Here is a 10,000-nt window from a genome sequence, read left to right as displayed (position 1 = left end):
TCACATACACACTATGTAGAGCCACTGTCACATACACACTATGTAGAGCCACCGCCACATACACACTATAAGGAGCGTGTATGCAAAGGGCCGACAGGCTTACGGCCATATCACTCTGAAAAAGCCCGATGTCGTCTGATCTCAGAAACTAAGCAGGGTCGGGCCTGGGCAGTACTTGGATGGGAGACCGCCTGGGAATACCAGGTGCTGTAAGCTTTTCCACTTCACTTTTTAGAGACAGCCAGGGCGCTACTCCAGCAGTGAAACACCCAACTTTAAAGTGCCACTGCCACTGTCACATACACACTATGTAGAGCCACTGCCACTGCCACTGCCACATACACACTATATAGGGCCACTGCCACTGTCACATACACACTATGTAGAGCCACTGCCACTGCCACATACACACTATAAGGAGCGTGTATGCGAAGGGCCCACAGACTTACGGCCATACCACTCTGAACACGCCCGATCTTGTCTGATCTCGGAGGCTAAGCAGGGTCGGGCCTGGTTAGTACTTGTATGGTAGACCGCCTGGGAATACCAGGTGCTGTAAGCTTTTCCACTTCCGTTTTGAGAGACTGCCAGGGTGCTGCTCCAGCAGTGAAACACACAGCTTTAAACAGCCACTGCCACTGTCACATACACACTATGTAGAGCCACTGCCACATACACACTATAAGGAGCGTGTATGCGAAGACCCCAAAACTTACGGCCATACCACTCTGAGGACACCCGATCTCGTCTGATCTCGGAAGGTAAGCAGGGTCGGGCCTGGTTAGTACTTGGATGGGAGACCGCCTGGGGATATCAGGTGCTGTAAGCTTTTCCACTTCCCTTTTTAGAGACAGCCAGGGTGCTGCTCCAGTAGTGAAACACCCAACTTTAAAGTGCCACTGTCACATACACACTATGTAGAGACAATGCCACTGACACATACACACTATAAGGAGCGTGTATGCAAAGGGCCCACAGGCTTACAGGGTTAAGGCCATACCACTCTGAACACCCCCGATCTCGTCTGATCTCGGAAGCTAAGGAGGGTCAGGCCTGGTTAGCACTTTGATGGGAGACCGCCTGGGAATACCAGGTGCTGTAAGCTTTTCCACTTCCCTTTTTAGACACAGCCAGGTTGATGCTCCAGCAGTGAAACACACAGCTTTAAAGAGCCACTGCCACTGTCACTTACACACTATATAGAGCCACTGCCACATACACACTATAAGGAGCGGGTATGCGAAGGGCCCACTGGCTTACGGCCATACCACTCTGAACACGCCCGATCTCGTCTGATCTCGGAAGCTAAGCACGGTCGGGCCTGGTTAGTACTTGGATGGGAGACCGCCTGGGAATTCCAGGTGCTGTAAGCTCTTCCACTTCCCTTTTTAGAGACAGCCAGGGTGATGCTCCAGCAGTGAAACACACAGCTTTAAACAGCCACAGCCACAGCCACTGCCACTGTCACATACACACTATGTAGAGCCACTGCCACATACACACTATAAGGAGCGGGTATGCGAAGGGCCCACTGGCTCACAGCCATACCACTCTGAACACGCCTGATCTCATCTGATCTCGGAAGTTAAGCAGGGTCGGGCCTGGTTAGTACTTGGATGGGAGACCGCCTGGGAATACCAGGTGCTGTAAGCTTTTCCACTTCAGTTTTTAGAGACAGCCAGGGCGCTGCTCCAGCAGTGAAACACCCAACATTAAAGTGCCACTGCCACTTTCAGATACACACTATGTAGAACCACTGCCACTGCCACTGCCACATACACACTATGTAGAGCCACTGCCACTGCCACATACACACTATGTAGAGACAATGCCACTGACACATACACACTATAAGGAGCGTTTATGCAAAGCACCCACAGGCTTACGGCCATACCACTCTGAACACGACCGATCTCGTCTGATCTCGGAAACTAAGCAGGGTCGGGCCTGGTTAGTACTTGGATGGGAGACCGCCTGGGAATACCAGGTGATGTAAGCTTGTCCACTTCACTTTTTAGAGACAGCCAGGGCGCTGCTCCAGCAGTGAAACACCCTGCTTTAAAGAGCCACTGCCACTGTCACATACACACTGTGTAGAGACAATGCCACTGCCACATACACACTATAAAGAGCGTGTATGCAAAGGGCCCACAGGCTTACGGCCATACCACTCTGAAAACACGCAGGATCTCGTCTGATCTCGGAAGCTAAGCAGGGTCGGGCCTGGTTAGTACTTGGATGGGAGACCGCCTGGGAATACCAGGTGCTGTAAGCATTTCCACTTCACTTTTTAGAACCAGCCAGGGCGCTGCTCCAGCAGTGAAACACCCAACTTTAAAGTGCCACTGCCACTGTCACATACACACTATGTAGAGCCACTGCCACTGCCACTGCCACATACACACTATATAGAGACAATGCCACTGCCACATACACACTATAAGGAGCGTGTATGCGAAGTGGCCAGAGGCTTACGGCCATACCACTCTGAACACGCCCGATCTCGTCTGATCTCGGAAGCTAAGCATGGTCGGGCCTGGTTAGTACTTGGATGGGAGACCGCCTGGGAATACCAGGTGCTGTAAGCTTTTCCACTTCACTTTTTAGAGACAGCCAGGGCGCTGCTCCAGCAGTGAAACACCCAACTTCCAAGTGCCACTGCCACTGTCACATACACACTATGTAGAGCCACTGCCACATACACACTATAAGGAGCGTGTATGCGAAGACCCCAAAACTTACGGCCATACCACTCTGAGGACACCCGATCTCGTCTGATCTCGGAAGGTAAGCAGGGTCGGGCCTGGTTAGTACTTGGATGGGAGAATGCCTGGGAATACCAGGTGCTGTAAGCTTTTCCACTTCCCTTTTTAGAGACAGCCAGGGTGCTGCTCCAGCAGTGAAACACCCAGTTGAACTCATTGAACGATCCACGCCTTGAGCAGAGTGCCAGAGATACGGAGAACCAGGGCCACGAAGCTGCGTCGGACGCGCCTGTCAAGCTGTAGTCCGCGGGGAGGTGCTGAAGCGTAGGCCCACGAGTTGGGCTGGTGGGCAAGGTTGCTGGAGCTTTCTGCAGGCTGAACTGCGTGGGGTTGAGGAGGGCACAGTGTGTTGATGAAGTACGGGTATCAGTGCTCATAGACACTGCCAAGAGCTGCCGATGCGGTCACATGCACACTATGAAAAGCCGCTGACTCTGTGACGTACACACTATAAAGAGCCACAGCCACTGTCACATACACACTATGTAGAGCCACTGCCACTGCCACTGCCACATACACACTATGTAGAGCCACTGCAACTGCCACATACACACTATAAGGAGCGTGTATGGGAAGGGCCCACAGGCTTACGGCCATACCATTCTGAACACCCCCGATCTCGTCTGATCTCGGAAGCTAAGCAGGATCAAGCCTGGTTACTACTTTGATGGGAGACCGCCTGGGAATACCAGGTGCTGTAAGCTTTTCCACTGCACTTTTTAGAGACAGCCATGGCGCTGCTCCAGCAGTGATACACCCAACTTTAAAGTGCCACTGTCACATACACACTATGTAGAGACAATGCCACTGACACATACACACTATAAGGAGCGTGTATGCAAAGGGCCCACAGGCTTACAGGGTTAAGGCCATACCACTCTGAACACGCCCGATCTCGTCTGATCTCGGAAGCTAAGGAGGGTCAGGCCTGGTTAGCACTTTGATGGGAGACCGCCTGGGAATACCAGGTGCTGTAAGCTTTTCCACTTCCCTTTTTAGACACAGCCAGGTTGATGCTCCAGCAGTGAAACACACAGCTTTAAAGAGCCACTGCCACTGTCACTTACACACTATATAGAGCCACTGCCACATACACACTATAAGGAGCGGGTATGCGAAGGGCCCACTGGCTTACGGCCATACCACTCTGAACACGCCCGATCTCGTCTGATCTCGGAAGCTAAGCACGGTCGGGCCTGGTTAGTACTTGGATGGGAGACCGCCTGGGAATTCCAGGTGCTGTAAGCTCTTCCACTTCCCTTTTTAGAGACAGCCAGGGTGATGCTCCAGCAGTGAAACACACAGCTTTAAACAGCCACAGCCACTGCCACTGCCACTGTCACATACACACTATGTAGAGCCACTGCCACATACACACTATAAGGAGCGGGTATGCGAAGGGCCCACTGGCTCACAGCCATACCACTCTGAACACGCCTGATCTCATCTGATCTCGGAAGCTAAGCAGGGTCGGGCCTGGTTAGTACTTGGATGGGAGACCGCCTGGGAATACCAGGTGCTGTAAGCTTTTCCACTTCCCTTTTTAGAGATAGCCAGGGTGCTGCTCCAGCAGTGAAACACCCAACTTTAAAGTGCCACTGCCACTGTCACATACACACTATGTAGAGACAATGCCACTGCCACTGCCACTGTCACATACACACTATGTAGAGCCACTGCCACATACACACTATGTAGAGACAATGCCACTGCCACATACACACTATAAGGAGCGTGTATGCAAAGGTCCCACAGGCTTTACGGCCATACCACTCTGAACACCCCCGATCTCGTCTGATCTCGGAAGCTAAGCAGGATCAAGCCTGGTTAGTACTTTGATGGGATTCCGCCTGGGAATACCAGGTGCTGTAAGCTTTTCCACTTCCCTTTTCAGAGACAGCCAGGGTGCTGCTCCAGCAGTGAAACACCTAGCTGAACACATTGAACGCTCCACGCCTTGAGCAGAGTGCCACAGATACGGAGCACCAGGGCCACGAAGCTGCGTTGGACGCGACTGTCAAGCTGTAGTCCGCGGGGAGGTGCTTAAGCGTGGTCCCACGAGTTGGGCTGGTGGGCAATTTTGCTGGAGCTTTCTGCAGGCTGAACTGATTGGGATTGTCACATACACACTATGTAGAGATAATGCCACTGCCACAAACACACTATAAGGAGCGTGTCTGCAAAGGGCCCACAGGCTTACGGCCATACCACTCTGAACACGCCCGATCTCGTCTGATCTCGGAAGCTAAGCAGGGTCGGGCCTGGTTAGTACTTCGATGGGAGACCGCCTGGGAATACCAGGTGCTGCAAGCTTTTCCACTTCACTTTTTAGAGACAGCCATGGCACTGCTCCAGCAGTGAAACACCCAACTTTAAAGTGCCACTGCCACTGTCACATACACACTATGTAAATCCACTGCCACTGCCACTGCCACATACACACTATAAGGAGCGTGTCTGCAAAGGGCCCACAGGCTTACGGCCATACCACTCTGAACACGCCCGATCTCGTCTGATCTCGGAAGCTAAGCAGGGTCGGGCCTGGTTAGTACTTGTATGGGAGACCGCCTGGGAATACCAGGTGCTGCAAGCTTTTCCACTTCACTTTTTAGAGACAGCCATGGCACTGCTCCAGCAGTGAAACACCCAACTTTAAAGTGCCACTGCCACTGTCACATACACACTATGTAAATCCACTGCCACTGCCACTGCCACATACACACTATAAGGAGCGTGTATGCGAAGGGCCCAGAGGCTTACGGCCATACCACTCTGAACACGCCCGATCTCGTCTGATCTCGGAAGCCAAGCAGGGTCGGGCCTGGTTAGTACTTGGATGGGAGACCGCCTGGGAATACCAGGTGCTGTAAGCTTTTCCACTTCCCTTTTTTGAGACAGCCAGGGTGCTGCTCCAGCAGTGAAACACCCAACTTTAAAGTGCCACTGCCACTGTCACATACACACTATGTAGAGACAATGCCACTGCCACATACACACTATAAGGAGCGTGTATGCAAAGGACCCACAGGCTTACGGCCATACCTCTCTGCACACGCCCGATCTCGTCTGATCTCGGAAGCTAAGCAGGGTCGGGCCTGGTTAGTACTTGGATTGGAGACCGCCTGGGAATACCAGGTGCTGTAAGCTTTTCCACTTCACTTATTAGAGACAGCCAGTGCGCTGCTCCAGCAGTGAAACACCCAACTTTAAATTGCCACTGTCACATACACACTATGTAGAGACAATGCCACTGCCACATACACACTATAAGGAGCGTGTATGCAAAGGTCCCACAGTCTTACGGCCATACCACTCTGAACACCCCCAATCTCGTCTGATCTCGGAAGCTAAGCAGGATCAAGCCTGGTTAGTACTTTGATGGGATTCCGCCTGGGAATACCAGGTGCTGTAAGCTTTTCCACTTCCCTTTTTAGAGACAGCCAGGGTGCTGCTCCAGCAGTGAAACACCCAGCTTTAAAGAGCCACTGCCACTGTCACATACACACTATGTAGAGCCACTGCCACTGCCACTAACACACTATAAGGAGCGTGTATGCGAAGGGCCCAGAGGCTTACGGCCATACCACTCTGAACACGCCCGATCTCGTCTGATCTCGGTAGCTAAGCAGGGTCGGGCCTGGTTAGTACTTGGATGGGAGACCTCCTGGGAATACCAGGTGCTGTAAGCTTTTCCACTTCCCTTTTTAGAGAGAGCCAGGGTGCAGCTCCAGCAGTGAAACACCCAGCTGAACTCATTGAACGCTCCACGCCTTGAGCAGAGTGCCAGAGATACGGAGCACCAGGGCCACGAAGCTGATTCGGACACGCCTGTCAAGCTGTAGTCCGCGGGGAGGTGCTTAAGCGTGGGCCCACGAGTTTGGGTGGTGGGCAAGGTTGCTGGAGCTTTCTGCAGGCTGAACTGCGTGGGATTGTCACATACACAATATGTAGAGACAATGCCACTGCCACATACACACTATAAGGAGCGTGTATGCAAAGCGCCCACAGGCTTACGGCCATACCACTCTGAACACGCCGGATCTCCTCCGATCTCGGAAGCTAAGCAGGGTCAGGCCTGGTTAGTACTTGGATAGGAGACCGCCTGGGAATACCAGGTGCTGTAAGCTTTTCCACTTCCCTTTTTAGAGACAGCCAGGGTGATGCTCCAGCAGTGAAACACACAGCTTTAAACAGCCACTGCCACTGTCACTGACACACTATGTAGAGCCACTGCCACTGCCACATACATACTATGTAGAGACAATGCCACTGCCACATACACACTATAAGGAGCGTGTATGCAAAGGGCACACAGGCTTACGGGCATACCACTCTGAACACGCCCGATCTCGTCTGATCCCGGAAGCTAAGCAGGCTCGGGCCTGGTTAGTACTTGGATGGGAGACCGCCTGGGAATACCAGGTGCTGTAAGCTTTTCCACTTCCCTTTTTAGAGACAGCCAGGGTGCTGCTCCAGCAGTGAAACACCCAACTTTAAAGTGCCACTGCCACTGTCACATACACACTATGTACAGCCACTGCCACTGCCACTGCAACATACACACTTTGTAGAGACAATGCCACTGCCACATACACACTATAAGGAGCGTGTATGCAAAGTGCCCACAGGCTTACGGCCATACCACTCTGAACACGCCCGATCTCGTCTGATCTCGGAAGCTAAGCAGGGTCGGGCCCTTTTTAGAGACAGCCAGGGTGCTGCTCCAGCAGTGAAACACCCAACTTTAAAGTGCCACTGCCACTGTCACATACACTCTATGTAAAGCCACTGCCAATGCCACTGCCACATACACACTATATAGAGACAATGCCACTGCCACATACACACTATAAGGAGCGTTTATGCAAAGTGCCCACAAGCTTACATGCTTACGGCCATACCACTCTGAACACGCCCGATCTCGTCTGATCTCGGAAACTAAGCAGGGTCGGGCCTGGTCAGTACTTGGATGGGAGACCGCCTGGGAATACCAGGTGCTAAAAGCTTTTCCACTTCACTTTTTAGAGACAGCCAGGGTGCTGCTCCAGCAGTGAAACACCCAGCTTTAAAGAGCCACTGCCACTGTCACATACACACTATGTAGAGCCACTGCCACTGCCACTGTCACATACACACTATGTAGAGCCACTGTCACATACACACTATGTAGAGCCACTGCCACTGCCACTGTCACATACACACTATGTAGAGCCACTGCCACTGCCACATACACACTATAAGGAGCGTGTATGCGAAGGGCCCACAGACTTACGGCCATACCACTCTGAACACGCCCAATCTCGTTTGATCTCGGTAGTTAAGCAGGGTCGGGCCTGGTTAGTACTTGGATGGGAGGCCTCCTGGGAATACCACGTGCTGTAACCTTTTCCACTTCCCTTTTTCGAGAAAGCCAGCGTGCTGCTCCAGCAGTGAAAGACCCAGCTTTAAAGAGCCACTGCCACTGTCACATACACACTATGTAGAGCCACTACCACTGCCACTGCCACTAACACACTATAAGGAGCGTGTATGCAAAGGGCCCACAGGCTTACGGCCATACCACTCTGAACACGCCCGATCTCGTCCGATCTCGGAAGCTAAGCAGGGTCGGGTCCTTTTTAGAGACAGCCAGGGTGCTGCTCCAGCAGTGAAACACCCAACTTTAAAGTGCCACTGCCACTGTCACAAACACACTATGTAGAGCCACTGCCACTGCCACTGTCACATACACACTATGTAGAGCCACTGCCACATACACACTATAAGGAGCGTGTATGCGAAGGGGCCAGAGGCTTACGGCCATACCACTCTGAACACGCCCGATCTCGTCTGTTCTCGGAAGCTAAGCAGGGTCGGGCCTGGTTAGTACTTGCATGGGAGACCGCCTGGGAATCCCAGGTGCTGTAAGCTTTTTCACTTCACTTTTTAGAGACAGCCAGGTCGCTGCTCCAGCAGTGAAACACCCAACTTTAAAGTGCCACTGCCACTGTCACATACACACTATGTAGAGACAATGCCACTGCCACATACACACAATAAGGAGCGTGTATGCGAAGGGCCCACAGACTTACGGCCATACCACTCTGAACACGCCCGATCTCGTCTGATCTCGGAAGCTAAGCAGGGTCGGGCCTGGTTAGTACTTGGATGGTAGAACGCCTGGGAATACCAGGTGCTGTAAGCTTTTCCACTTCCCTTTATAGAGACAGCCAGGGTGCTGCTCCAGCAGTGAAACACCCAACTTTAAAGAGCCACTGCCACTGTCACATACACACTATGTAGAGACACTGCCACATACACACTATAAGGAGCGTGTATGCGAAGGACCCTGAGGCTTACGGCCATACCACTCTGAAAACGCCTGATCTCGTCTGATCTCGGAAGCTAAGCAGGGTCAGGCCTGGTTAGTACTTGGATGGGAGAACGACTGTGAATACCAGGTGCTGTAAGCTTTTCCACATCACTTTTTAGAGACAGCCAGGGCGCTGCTCCAGCAGTGAATCACCCTACTTTAAAGTGCCACTGCCACTGTCACATACACACTATGTAGAGCCACTGCCACTGCCACTGCCACATACACACTATGTAGAGCCACTGCCACTGCCACATACACACTATATAGAGACAATGCCACTGCCACATACACACTATAAGGAGCGTGTATGCAAAGAGCCCACAGGCTTACGGCCATACCACTCTGAACACGCCCGATCTCGTCTGATCTCGGAAGCTAAGCAGGGTCGGGCCTGGTTAGTACTTGGATGGGAGACCTCCTGGGAATACCACGTGCTGTAACCTTTTCCACTTCCCTTTTTAGAGAAAGCCAGCGTGCTGCTCCAGCAGTGAAACACCTAGCTGAACTCATTGAACGCTCCACGCCTTGAGCAGAGTGCCACAGATACGGAGCACCAGGGCCACGAAGCTGCGTCGGACGCGCCTGTCAAGCGGTAGTCCGCGGGGAGGTGCTTAAGTGTGGGCCCACGAGTTGGGCTGGTGGGCAAGGTTGCTGGAACTTTCTGCAGGCTGAACTGATTGGGATTGTCACATACACACTATGTAGAGACAATGCCACTGCCACATACACACTATAAGGAGCGTGTATGCAAAGGGCCCACAGGCTTACGGCCATACCACTCTGAACACGCCGATCTCGTCTGATCTCGGAAGCTAAGCAGGGTAGGGCCTGGTTAGTACTTGGATGGGAGACCGCCTGGGAATACCAGATGCTGTAAGCT

The 10,000-nt window shown here is 52.5% G+C and overlaps 24 non-coding genes and 6 pseudogenes across 24 annotated transcripts; all 30 read left to right on the top strand.

Annotated features, from left to right (window-relative positions):
- The first annotated feature begins 97 nt into the window (after positions 1-97).
- LOC139307502 (5S ribosomal RNA) lies at positions 98-216 on the top strand (annotated as a pseudogene).
- A 227-nt stretch (positions 217-443) lies between these two features.
- LOC139306871 (5S ribosomal RNA) lies at positions 444-562 on the top strand. The gene has a single exon (XR_011599542.1). It is a non-coding gene; the product is annotated as a 5S ribosomal RNA (ribosomal RNA).
- Positions 563-710: 148 nt separating this feature from the next.
- Positions 711-829, top strand: LOC139305230 (5S ribosomal RNA). Its single transcript, XR_011599243.1, has one exon. It is a non-coding gene; the product is annotated as a 5S ribosomal RNA (ribosomal RNA).
- Positions 830-986: 157 nt separating this feature from the next.
- LOC139307819 (5S ribosomal RNA) lies at positions 987-1,105 on the top strand (annotated as a pseudogene).
- A 149-nt stretch (positions 1,106-1,254) lies between these two features.
- Positions 1,255-1,373, top strand: LOC139281878 (5S ribosomal RNA). Its single transcript, XR_011597003.1, has one exon. It is a non-coding gene; the product is annotated as a 5S ribosomal RNA (ribosomal RNA).
- Positions 1,374-1,534: 161 nt separating this feature from the next.
- On the top strand, positions 1,535-1,653 carry LOC139281830 (5S ribosomal RNA). Its single transcript, XR_011596958.1, has one exon. It is a non-coding gene; the product is annotated as a 5S ribosomal RNA (ribosomal RNA).
- A 227-nt stretch (positions 1,654-1,880) lies between these two features.
- LOC139305409 (5S ribosomal RNA) lies at positions 1,881-1,999 on the top strand. The gene has a single exon (XR_011599271.1). It is a non-coding gene; the product is annotated as a 5S ribosomal RNA (ribosomal RNA).
- Positions 2,000-2,154: 155 nt separating this feature from the next.
- On the top strand, positions 2,155-2,275 carry LOC139304827 (5S ribosomal RNA). The gene has a single exon (XR_011599173.1). It is a non-coding gene; the product is annotated as a 5S ribosomal RNA (ribosomal RNA).
- Positions 2,276-2,469: 194 nt separating this feature from the next.
- On the top strand, positions 2,470-2,588 carry LOC139281792 (5S ribosomal RNA). The gene has a single exon (XR_011596923.1). It is a non-coding gene; the product is annotated as a 5S ribosomal RNA (ribosomal RNA).
- Positions 2,589-2,736: 148 nt separating this feature from the next.
- LOC139306560 (5S ribosomal RNA) lies at positions 2,737-2,855 on the top strand. The gene has a single exon (XR_011599488.1). It is a non-coding gene; the product is annotated as a 5S ribosomal RNA (ribosomal RNA).
- Positions 2,856-3,350: 495 nt separating this feature from the next.
- Positions 3,351-3,469, top strand: LOC139306813 (5S ribosomal RNA). Its single transcript, XR_011599533.1, has one exon. It is a non-coding gene; the product is annotated as a 5S ribosomal RNA (ribosomal RNA).
- Positions 3,470-3,626: 157 nt separating this feature from the next.
- LOC139307798 (5S ribosomal RNA) lies at positions 3,627-3,745 on the top strand (annotated as a pseudogene).
- Positions 3,746-3,894: 149 nt separating this feature from the next.
- LOC139281877 (5S ribosomal RNA) lies at positions 3,895-4,013 on the top strand. Its single transcript, XR_011597002.1, has one exon. It is a non-coding gene; the product is annotated as a 5S ribosomal RNA (ribosomal RNA).
- Positions 4,014-4,174: 161 nt separating this feature from the next.
- On the top strand, positions 4,175-4,293 carry LOC139282003 (5S ribosomal RNA). Its single transcript, XR_011597122.1, has one exon. It is a non-coding gene; the product is annotated as a 5S ribosomal RNA (ribosomal RNA).
- Positions 4,294-4,521: 228 nt separating this feature from the next.
- Positions 4,522-4,640, top strand: LOC139307776 (5S ribosomal RNA; annotated as a pseudogene).
- A 319-nt stretch (positions 4,641-4,959) lies between these two features.
- LOC139281966 (5S ribosomal RNA) lies at positions 4,960-5,078 on the top strand. The gene has a single exon (XR_011597087.1). It is a non-coding gene; the product is annotated as a 5S ribosomal RNA (ribosomal RNA).
- Positions 5,079-5,239: 161 nt separating this feature from the next.
- Positions 5,240-5,358, top strand: LOC139282074 (5S ribosomal RNA). Its single transcript, XR_011597190.1, has one exon. It is a non-coding gene; the product is annotated as a 5S ribosomal RNA (ribosomal RNA).
- Positions 5,359-5,519: 161 nt separating this feature from the next.
- LOC139307658 (5S ribosomal RNA) lies at positions 5,520-5,638 on the top strand. The gene has a single exon (XR_011599682.1). It is a non-coding gene; the product is annotated as a 5S ribosomal RNA (ribosomal RNA).
- Positions 5,639-5,793: 155 nt separating this feature from the next.
- Positions 5,794-5,912, top strand: LOC139303757 (5S ribosomal RNA). The gene has a single exon (XR_011598974.1). It is a non-coding gene; the product is annotated as a 5S ribosomal RNA (ribosomal RNA).
- Positions 5,913-6,061: 149 nt separating this feature from the next.
- Positions 6,062-6,180, top strand: LOC139307825 (5S ribosomal RNA; annotated as a pseudogene).
- A 155-nt stretch (positions 6,181-6,335) lies between these two features.
- LOC139306237 (5S ribosomal RNA) lies at positions 6,336-6,454 on the top strand. The gene has a single exon (XR_011599420.1). It is a non-coding gene; the product is annotated as a 5S ribosomal RNA (ribosomal RNA).
- A 319-nt stretch (positions 6,455-6,773) lies between these two features.
- Positions 6,774-6,892, top strand: LOC139306366 (5S ribosomal RNA). Its single transcript, XR_011599457.1, has one exon. It is a non-coding gene; the product is annotated as a 5S ribosomal RNA (ribosomal RNA).
- A 188-nt stretch (positions 6,893-7,080) lies between these two features.
- LOC139305683 (5S ribosomal RNA) lies at positions 7,081-7,199 on the top strand. Its single transcript, XR_011599319.1, has one exon. It is a non-coding gene; the product is annotated as a 5S ribosomal RNA (ribosomal RNA).
- A 453-nt stretch (positions 7,200-7,652) lies between these two features.
- Positions 7,653-7,771, top strand: LOC139306138 (5S ribosomal RNA). The gene has a single exon (XR_011599405.1). It is a non-coding gene; the product is annotated as a 5S ribosomal RNA (ribosomal RNA).
- A 260-nt stretch (positions 7,772-8,031) lies between these two features.
- LOC139307622 (5S ribosomal RNA) lies at positions 8,032-8,150 on the top strand (annotated as a pseudogene).
- Positions 8,151-8,556: 406 nt separating this feature from the next.
- On the top strand, positions 8,557-8,675 carry LOC139282124 (5S ribosomal RNA). Its single transcript, XR_011597240.1, has one exon. It is a non-coding gene; the product is annotated as a 5S ribosomal RNA (ribosomal RNA).
- Positions 8,676-8,830: 155 nt separating this feature from the next.
- On the top strand, positions 8,831-8,949 carry LOC139304929 (5S ribosomal RNA). The gene has a single exon (XR_011599193.1). It is a non-coding gene; the product is annotated as a 5S ribosomal RNA (ribosomal RNA).
- Positions 8,950-9,098: 149 nt separating this feature from the next.
- On the top strand, positions 9,099-9,217 carry LOC139306878 (5S ribosomal RNA). Its single transcript, XR_011599543.1, has one exon. It is a non-coding gene; the product is annotated as a 5S ribosomal RNA (ribosomal RNA).
- Positions 9,218-9,444: 227 nt separating this feature from the next.
- Positions 9,445-9,563, top strand: LOC139303884 (5S ribosomal RNA). Its single transcript, XR_011599011.1, has one exon. It is a non-coding gene; the product is annotated as a 5S ribosomal RNA (ribosomal RNA).
- A 319-nt stretch (positions 9,564-9,882) lies between these two features.
- Positions 9,883-10,000, top strand: LOC139304906 (5S ribosomal RNA). The gene has a single exon (XR_011599187.1). It is a non-coding gene; the product is annotated as a 5S ribosomal RNA (ribosomal RNA).

Source organism: Enoplosus armatus, chromosome 2 (assembly GCF_043641665.1).
Source record: "Enoplosus armatus isolate fEnoArm2 chromosome 2, fEnoArm2.hap1, whole genome shotgun sequence".
Taxonomy (NCBI): domain Eukaryota; kingdom Metazoa; phylum Chordata; class Actinopteri; order Centrarchiformes; family Enoplosidae; genus Enoplosus; species Enoplosus armatus.
This window is presented reverse-complemented; position numbering and strand designations above follow the sequence as displayed.